The sequence below is a fragment of the Pristis pectinata genome, chromosome 32 (genome assembly GCF_009764475.1).
Source record: "Pristis pectinata isolate sPriPec2 chromosome 32, sPriPec2.1.pri, whole genome shotgun sequence".
Taxonomy (NCBI): domain Eukaryota; kingdom Metazoa; phylum Chordata; class Chondrichthyes; order Rhinopristiformes; family Pristidae; genus Pristis; species Pristis pectinata.
The window spans coordinates 13738024-13746988 of NC_067436.1; the positions used below are offsets into that span (position 1 = coordinate 13738024).

The window sequence follows — 8965 nt, forward strand, 5'->3', positions numbered from 1 at the left end:
GCAGATGCTCTGAGTGAGGTGCGAAGGGCAGACAGAGCACTGAGCGTGCCACCCACAGTTTTGTGCAGAACCGTTCCCTGAAAATGGAGACAAGTGAGAGACTGCAGACGTTGGAATCTACAGCAACAAACTGCTGGAGGAACTCAGCAGATCGGACAGCATCTGCGGAGGGAAATGGACGGTCGAGATCTTCCATCTGTCCATCACTCCTCCTCACCTGGATCCACCTATCGCTTGCCAGCTCTTGCTCCACCCCTTCCCCTCACCTCTTTATACTGGCTATCTTCCCTCTATCTTTCAGCCCAGGTGAAGTGTCCATGGCAACCAAATTGCCTGTGTTTGGCCCATATCCCTCTAAACCTTTCCTATCCATGAACCCGTCCAAATACCTTTTAAATGTTGTAATTGTACCTGCCTCCACTACTTCCTCTGGGAACTCGCTCCATACACCCACCACCCTCTGCGTGAAAATGTTGCCCCTCGGGTGCCTTTTAAATCTTTTCCCTCTCACTTTAAACTTATGTCCTCGTTTTAGACTCCCCTATCCTGGGGAAAAGACAGTGACCACCCACCTTATCAACGCCCCTCATGATTTTACATGCCTCTATAATGTCATACCTCAGCCTCGGACACTCCAGGGGAAAAAAGTCCAAACCTATCCAGTCACTCCTCATAGCTCAAGGTCTCACATCCTAGTAACATCCTGGTGAATATTTTCTGCACCCTTTCCAGCTCAGCGATATCCTTCCCATAGCTGGGTGACCAGAACTGAGCACAGTACTCAAAGTGTGGTCTCACCAACGATTTGTACAGGTGCAAAATGTCATGCCAACTCCTGTATTCGATGAAGGCCAGTGTGCCAAACACCTTCTTCACCACCCTGACTACCTGCATCGCCACTTTCAGAGAACTATGTACTAAGGATAGTGGAGGAACACAGGACATTGCCGGGACAGGAGAATTATAGTTACGAGAAAAGACAACCGAAGCTTGGAACAAAGGAGACTTCAGAGTGATTTAGCTGAAGTATATAAAGGCAGGCATGGTAGTGTAGCAGTTAGAGTAATGCTATTATAGCGCCAGTGACCCGGGTTCAATTCCGGCCGCTGTCTGTAAAGAGTTTGCATGTTCTCCCCGTGTCTGCGTGGGTTCCCTCCGGGTGCTCCGGTTTCCTCCCACATTCCAAAGACGTACGGGTTAGGAAGTTGTGGGCATGCTATGTTGGTGCCGGAAGCGTGGCGACACTTGCGGGCTGCCCCCAGAGCATTCTACACAGAAGATGCATTTCACTGTGTGTTTCGATGTACATGTGATGAATAAAGAGACCTTTTAAAAAATTGTTAGAGGGCTAGAGAAGGTAAACAGTAGGGAGCTATCTGACTTAGCAGAGAGGCCAGTAACTCTAGGGCATAGATAGAAGGATTCAAGGGGAGAGGAGTATAAATAATTTCACTCAATGAATGGTGTGGGTCTGGAAACAAATGTTTGAAAGGATTTTGGAGGCAGAAACTCTTCACTCTGGACAAGTACTTGAAGAACTATTACCTACAGACCAAGAGCTGGGACCTGGGATTAATCTAGGTCCACTGTGGTCAGCAAGAACACAATGGGCTGAATAATTTCCTCTACATTTCTGCAGTTCTATGATTCTATACTGTGTGTGGGATCTTGCTGAATACAACTGGCCGTCGCGTTTTCCCACTCAGTTGTCTTCTTCAATAGACGGCCCTCCGCACACTCTGCTTTACATTGAGGTGACTTGGCCACCCCAGTTAACAAACGAGTGCTTTCATCCGCAGAGCCCCCACTGAGAGAGCTGATATCCCTAATTTCAATTCAAGCCTTCTCACTTCCAGGAAGGTGTCAGAAATAAATTAAAGGAAAACTGAATCTGGAAGTTGGTTATTAGTATAATTCAGACTGCATTTTCAAGGCTTTGAGTTACACACAAAGGAACACATGGCAAGAAAACGTGATTGGGCAGAACAAAGGATAGGGCTCAGACTGAACGATGAACCAGTCTGAGGTATAGGCTACTGCCCTGATTTTCAGATACTGCCCTCTGCAATGGACCTGTCCATCATGCCTGACCAGTACACCATGCATTATGATTGTTAATATGTTGTAGATATAGTGTGTGTCAAGCAAAATTCTAAACCATCGTGTTCCTCCAGATCAGTCTAGATTATTACTTTAGCAGACATTTATTCTCAGTTATTTTATTCTCCGTCACATGCACAAATACATTCACCCACCCCCCCCCCACACACACACACACACACAGATGCACACACACTCACACACACACACACACACACACACACACGAAACTCAGTGAACACATATACCTACAACATATGCATAACCATAATGCATGCATGAATACCTGCACACCCACAACACATACATGTATGCCAACAAATCATACATGCACGTCCACAAAATATATGTGCACACACCAAACAAGCATGTGACAAGCACCTATAAAGCATGCAATATACACAAGTACACAGAACACATCAATTAACATATATGTATGCTCTAAACTCACACACCAAGTTAAAACCAGGAGAAATGCAAAACTATTTTTGACACGGGTTTTATCTCCAATCTCACTCAAAAGAGAAAACCTAACCCCTTGAGTCCGGATTTCAACATAGCTGGTGGTCAGGAGGGTCAGAAGGGAGTGCTAGATGCTGGAGATGGTGCATTTACAAGGAATCAGACACAAAGGAGCAAAGACCAGAGAGAAGATGAAGGAATGTGACTGTTGTCCTTCAATAAGATTTCTGCACAGGTAAATTCAGCAAGCTACAAAAGAACCGGGAATTCCACTGGGGGGGTGGGGGGTGGGGAGCAAGTTTGTTTTGCATCTCAGCAGTGAAAAGGCTGAGTAGATGCATGTCCTCATGTCAAAAGATGGGTGTCAGGAGAAGGGATTCCCTTCAGCACAATGGGATTCCCGTTCAGGCAGTTCAGATCTGCCATTTTACTACAGGGTTTCCAGAGTTTCAGATGACAGATAACCCTGTTAGATGTTACAGAGGGGATGGGTTACTTGTTCCCTTGGTCTGATCCATGCTCTGTGCACCCAAAGGATGGTGAGGAATCACACAGAACCTTGGGTAATGTTGCCAGGAGCCTGGGATTGCAGTTTACAACAGGGATTGACGGTTAGTTGGGCATTGTGAATCACTCCCTTAAGCAGAACTACAACCCTCTGTGATCTTTCACCGAACATCATCAAGTTCAACAATAAAGTGCACCATCCAGTTTGGGCACAGCAAGCAACACTATGGTAGCTAACCAAGCAAGACATTTGTGGTGATATTTATTGTGGGGTAACTGTAGTGTAGCAGTTAGCGTAACGCTATTACAGCGCCAGAGACCCACGTTCAATTCCGCCGCTGTCTGTAAGGAGTTTGTACGTTCTCCCTGTGTCTGCATGGGTTTCCTCCACGTGCTCCGGTTTCCTCCCACATTCCAAAGATGTGCGGGTTGGGAGCTGTGGGCATGCTCTGTTGGCACTGGAAACGTGGTGACACTTGCGGGCTGCCCCCAGCACATTCTCAGTAACGCAAAAAGACGCATTTCACTGTGTGCTTTGATGTACATGTGACTAATAAATAAATATCTTATCTACTGTCCAGGAGGTGTATAAGCAGCAAACTTGTACTTTTGTTATTCAGCACTACAGAGGTTGCAACACTAGTAATCAGTTCAAATCCCACTATAGAGATGCCCTGTTTCCATAAATTGGTTGCAACATCCCTATGCATTGGTCATCTGACCCACACAGGGTTGTACCTGACTCCAGTCAACACCATACATGCTGGAGTCTGAATGCCTTCTGATTTTTGGGGAAGTTAGCAACCCAGTTAGGTACCACAAAACATTTAACCAGGGGTCAGCATTAACCAGCACTGGAGAGACACCAGATCTTCTTCCAGGAGTGACTCACATCATATTATTATTTGGAGAGGGTGCAGAAGAGGTTTACCAGGATACCTGGATTAGAGAGCATGAGCTATCAGGAGGGGTTGGACAAACTTGGGTTGTTTTCTCTGGACCGTCAGAGGCATGACAGAAGTTTATAAAATTATGAGAGACATAGATAGGGTGGACAGAATCTTTTTCCCAGGGTAGAAATGACAAGTACTAGAGGACATGTGAGAGGGGGAAAGTTTAAAGGAGATGTGCGGGGCAACTTTTTTTACTCAGAGAGTGGTGGGTGCCTGGAACAGGCTGCCAGGGGTAGTGGTGGAAGCAGGTATGATAGGCAAATAGATAGACACATGAAAATGCAGCGAATGGAGGGATATGGATCATGTACAGGCAGAAGAGATTTAGTTTAATTTGGCACCATGTATGGCACAGACATTGTGGGCCGAAGGGCCTGCGCTGGACTGTTCTGTGCCCTATGAATTTGATGTTCAGTGAAAGAATTGAACTCCGGATCATACAAGATGGTTGGTCTGCTTAAAGGTGTGCTTCACAAGTTACGTAATCATTAAATCCATAGTTACAGAGCCCTGAGTATAGAGTAATAGGACACACAAAAGACTGGAGATGCTGGAATCTTGGGCAAAGGCCAAGCTGCTGGAGGAACTCAGCGGGTCAGGCAGTGTCTGTGGAGGGCAATGGACAGTTGATGTTTCAAGTCCAGACCCTTCCTCTGGACATCCTTTGTAGAGTGTGAAGTCTGCTTATTGGACTGATTCCTGAGTCAGGTTATCAGTGAATTCAGTAATGGGCAGTAAAGCTGAGCTTGGCCCCCTTGTGGACACGAGGTCTGTTCAGGAGACTGACCTGTGAAGCACAGGACACGGAGATTTTATGATCAAAGCCCGGAGAAAAAACTGAGAAATTTATACCGCCAGCGACCTGGGTTCAATTCTGGTCACTGCCTGTAAGGAGTTTGTACATTCTCCCTGTGACTGCATGGGTTTCCTCCAGGTGCTCCAGCTTCCTCCCACGTTCCAAAGATGTATGGGTTAGGAAGTTGTGGGAATGCTGTGTGGGCGCCGGAAGTGTGGCGACACTTGCAGGCTGCCCCCAGAACACTCTACGCAAAAGATGCATTTCACTGTGTGTTTCTATGTACATGTGACTAATAAAGAAATCTTATCTTATGAGTTCCTGCTATTGGGCTTTGCACATGGAGAATGGGAGTAATTGGGTGAACAGCAATAGCAAGATAAACCAGAAGAAACCTAGTCTAGACTTAGATCACCAAAAAAATCACTTACCAGCTCTGACACCACTTTATCTCTACCTGGCTGTAGGAATGCTAAGGACCAAAGTCATGCACAGATCTACAAGTCCCTCAGTATCAATCTACCAAGTATTACATTCTCTTACATAGAGATAGAGTAATAAGAAGATAAGATTTCTTTATTAGTCACATGTACATTGAAACACACAGTGAAATGCATCTTTCGCGTAGACTGTTCCGGGGGCAGCCCGCAAGTGTCACCACGCTTCCGGCGCCAACATAGCATGCCCACAACTTCCTAACCTGTACGTCTTTGGAATGTGGGAGGAAACCAGAGCACCCAGAGGAAACCCACGCAGACATGGGGAGAACGTACAAACTCCTTACAGACAGCAGCTGGAATTGAACCCGGGTCGCTGGCGCTGTAAAGCGTTACGTTAACCACCACACTATCGTGCCTGCCCAAAAATTATGTTCCTGCCCAGGATCGAACTGGGGACCTTTCGCATGTGAGGCGAATGTGATAACCGCTACACTACAGAAGGAACAGGCCCTTTGGCACAACTCATCCATGTTGCCCACCTAAACCGGTTCCATTCGCCCACACTTGGCCTATATCCCTCCCAATCTTGCCTACCCACGTGCTTATCCAAATGGCTTTTAAATGTTGTTATTTGTGCCTGCCTGCACTACTCTCTACATGTGTAATTGACTGGAATCGTACATGTCATTAAGTGGTGTTGGAGAATGATAGCAGTACAGGAGAACGTTGGCTGCTTATCCAGGCTTCTCACTAATGGAACCAGCTCAGGCTGAATGGGGGAAGAATATAAATGAGAAAACTATCAATTAAAGATCAAAGGAAAATGTAACTAATGGGCAATGCTATTTTTTAAGAGGATTTTTCCCATGTTTCAATCAGAAATCATTTGATAGGACAGGTCAAAATGGGAGACCTTCCCATTTATATCCTGGCTTTCCAACACAGATGCATCCTTAAATGCAAGTGAAACAAAAGCTTAACGACGTGAGGAGCAGAGTATCTGAATAACAACGATTTATATGCAAAGTAGTTCTTCAGCAAAGCAGACCTTACCACAAGCACCTCAACAGTGTGTAATCAAATATAGAAATGATGCAACAGACAATCTGCTAGAGGAACTAAGTCAGTCGAGCAGCACTTGTCGGGGGAAAGGAACTGCTGATGTTTTGGATTGAAACTCTGCAGCCTTGAGCAGATCCTTGAATCTTTCCCTCTGTCCTCATCACTTCCCATGACAAAGCTCAGAATAGAGTTTCTCTTTTGGGAGTCTGGTGACTGACTGCCAATGGAACCAATGGAAAACTGTTCAACCTACAGCGATTACACTCCAGAAACACAGTGACCCAAACCTCAGTAACGGAGCAGCAGTATGCTGATTTTGCTTACATTTGCTCAGGGGCTTTAAGCCATTGTTGACGCTTCCACCGAAACATACAACACTTAACACCCACAGGACGCACACCCTACATCACCTACCACTGCCACACCACACTGCCTTTCAATAATAAAGGTTCATGAATGAGACCCTGGAAAATCTGGACCACCTGCAATATTTTGGGAGCCACCATTGCCACAGTAGTATAGCAGTTAGCATAATGCTATTACAGCGCCAGCGACCCAGATTCAATTCCGGCCGCTGTCTGTAAGGAGTTTGTACATTCTCCCCAAATCTGCATGGGTTTCCTCTGGGTGCTCCGGTTTCCTCCCACATTCCAAAGACATACGGGTTAGGAAGTTGTGGGCATGCTATGTTGGCGCCAGAAAAATGGTGACACTTACTGGCTGCCCCCAGAACGCTCTATGCAAAAAAGATGCATTTCACTGTGTGTTTCGATGTACATGCGACTAATAAAGAAATCTTATCTTATTTTGGGAGCCACCATTGCCAAAGGCCATGAAGAAATTTAGCACCACCTTCAATGCACTAGTGCAGCCTTTGGTCGATTGAGGAAATAGAGTGAAGATCAAGACTTCAGACGTGGCACAAAGATCATGGTCAATAGGGCAGCAGTGACCCCTGTTCCTCTATATGCTTCTGAGACCTCGACTACCTAAGAGTAGACACTGGAAAATAACATGAAAGTAAAGCCGATGACAAACTGCAATTACAGTCACCTGTAGATCAAACAGTCAAAACTCGAGGCAGAGTGTGGGCAATGAAGACAAAGTATTGCTTTACACATTCCCACTCTGAAACCCCTTGAAGTAATTGAAGGAAAAGCCACAAAACATGGCTGTGCTTCCTTTCTAAGCTCCGATCGTACCTGCAGTCCTTCTGCTGTCTCTCTGTCACCTGCATAGTGGCATAGAGTCGCCTTTGCAAGGCTACTGTGGCAGGTGGGAGATGCAGGGAAGTGCAAACAAACCCCTTGACTAATGAGATGTCTTTACTGGAATGAACGGTGATTTGTATCTGAATGATTCATTCAAATGGCATCCTTAAACACACACTGGGCTTCCGAGCTAATAATGTCTGCTCATCTGCTTGGAACTGGTCCCTAATTCATTTTTACATTAGAGTCAGCATTTGTGTTATGACAATAGCATCAGTCTTACTCATTATAGGAAAAACGTTACACATATTATACAACCTTATATAAGTGATATGCATAATGCATTTCAGATGATTGGTTTTGAGGAATGTATTTTCCTGCCATCAAGTCTTGACTCTGCCAGCCGTGCTCAACCGTACAAAGGTCCTTGAACGTAGAGAGTGGATTTTTGTAATTCCAGAGTCCTTGAGGTACAGTCAAGCGTTCTCCGTAACAGCAGTGATTGGAAGCTTCAAGGGGTTTCAGATTCGGTTTGGCCTCCCTGTGTGCGGTGAGAGATGACAGGAGGGCGGGGAAATGGGCCGTGTTGCCTCAGCGTGTGCTGTGCCAGGGAGAGCGCCCTGCTGAAGCCGTGGGGAAGGACCTGGCTGAGGTGTGACTTTGCAAGAATTGTGGATTCCGCAATATTCGGCATCTGCCATGATTTTTTGGCATCGACCATAAGTGCAGCCCTCTCCCTTACGCACTGACCCTCCCCTCCCCCACTCTCCCCACCACTGACTCTTCCCCCCCACTCCCCACCACTGACTCTCCCCTCCCCCACTCCCCACCATTGACTCTCCCCTCCCCCACTCTCCCCACCACTGATTCTCCCCCTGATTTTCTCTCCCTCACGCCCACCCTGACTCTCTCATTCACACGCACTGACTCTCCCTCACTCTCTCAGTCCCACACACTGTCTCGCCCTCTGTTTCTCACTCTCACTCTCTCTCTCTCTCACACACACACGGCTGTCCATTTCCCTCCAAGATACTGCCTGACCCACTGAGTTCTGCCAACATCTTGTGTGCTGCTCCCCTCCATTAACCCTGTCTACACTTCCCGCTGCCTCGGGAAAGCAGCCAACATAATCAAGGACCCCTCCCACCCCGGACATTCTCTCTTCTCCCCTCTTCTGTTGGGCAGAAGATTCAAAAGTTTAAAGAATGTACCACCAGGCTCAAGGGCAGCTTTTATTCCACCGTTATCAGACTCTTGAATGGACCTCTCATACGCTAAAGATGAACTCGTGATCTCCATATCTACATCATTGTGGCCCTTGCACCTTATTGTCTGCCTGCACTGCACTTTCTCTGTAACTGTAACACTATGTTCTGAGTTCTGTTTTCTTTATCTTTGGCCTGCACCTTTTTGAAGTTCATCCTGCACTGTAGG

The 8965-nt window shown here is 46.4% G+C and overlaps 1 non-coding gene across 1 annotated transcript; it reads right to left on the bottom strand.

Moving 5' to 3' along the window:
• Positions 1-5687: 5687 nt before the first annotated feature.
• On the bottom strand, positions 5688-5763 carry trnav-cac (transfer RNA valine (anticodon CAC)). The gene has a single exon. It is a non-coding gene; the product is annotated as a tRNA-Val (tRNA).
• Between the last annotated feature and the right edge of the window lie 3202 nt (positions 5764-8965).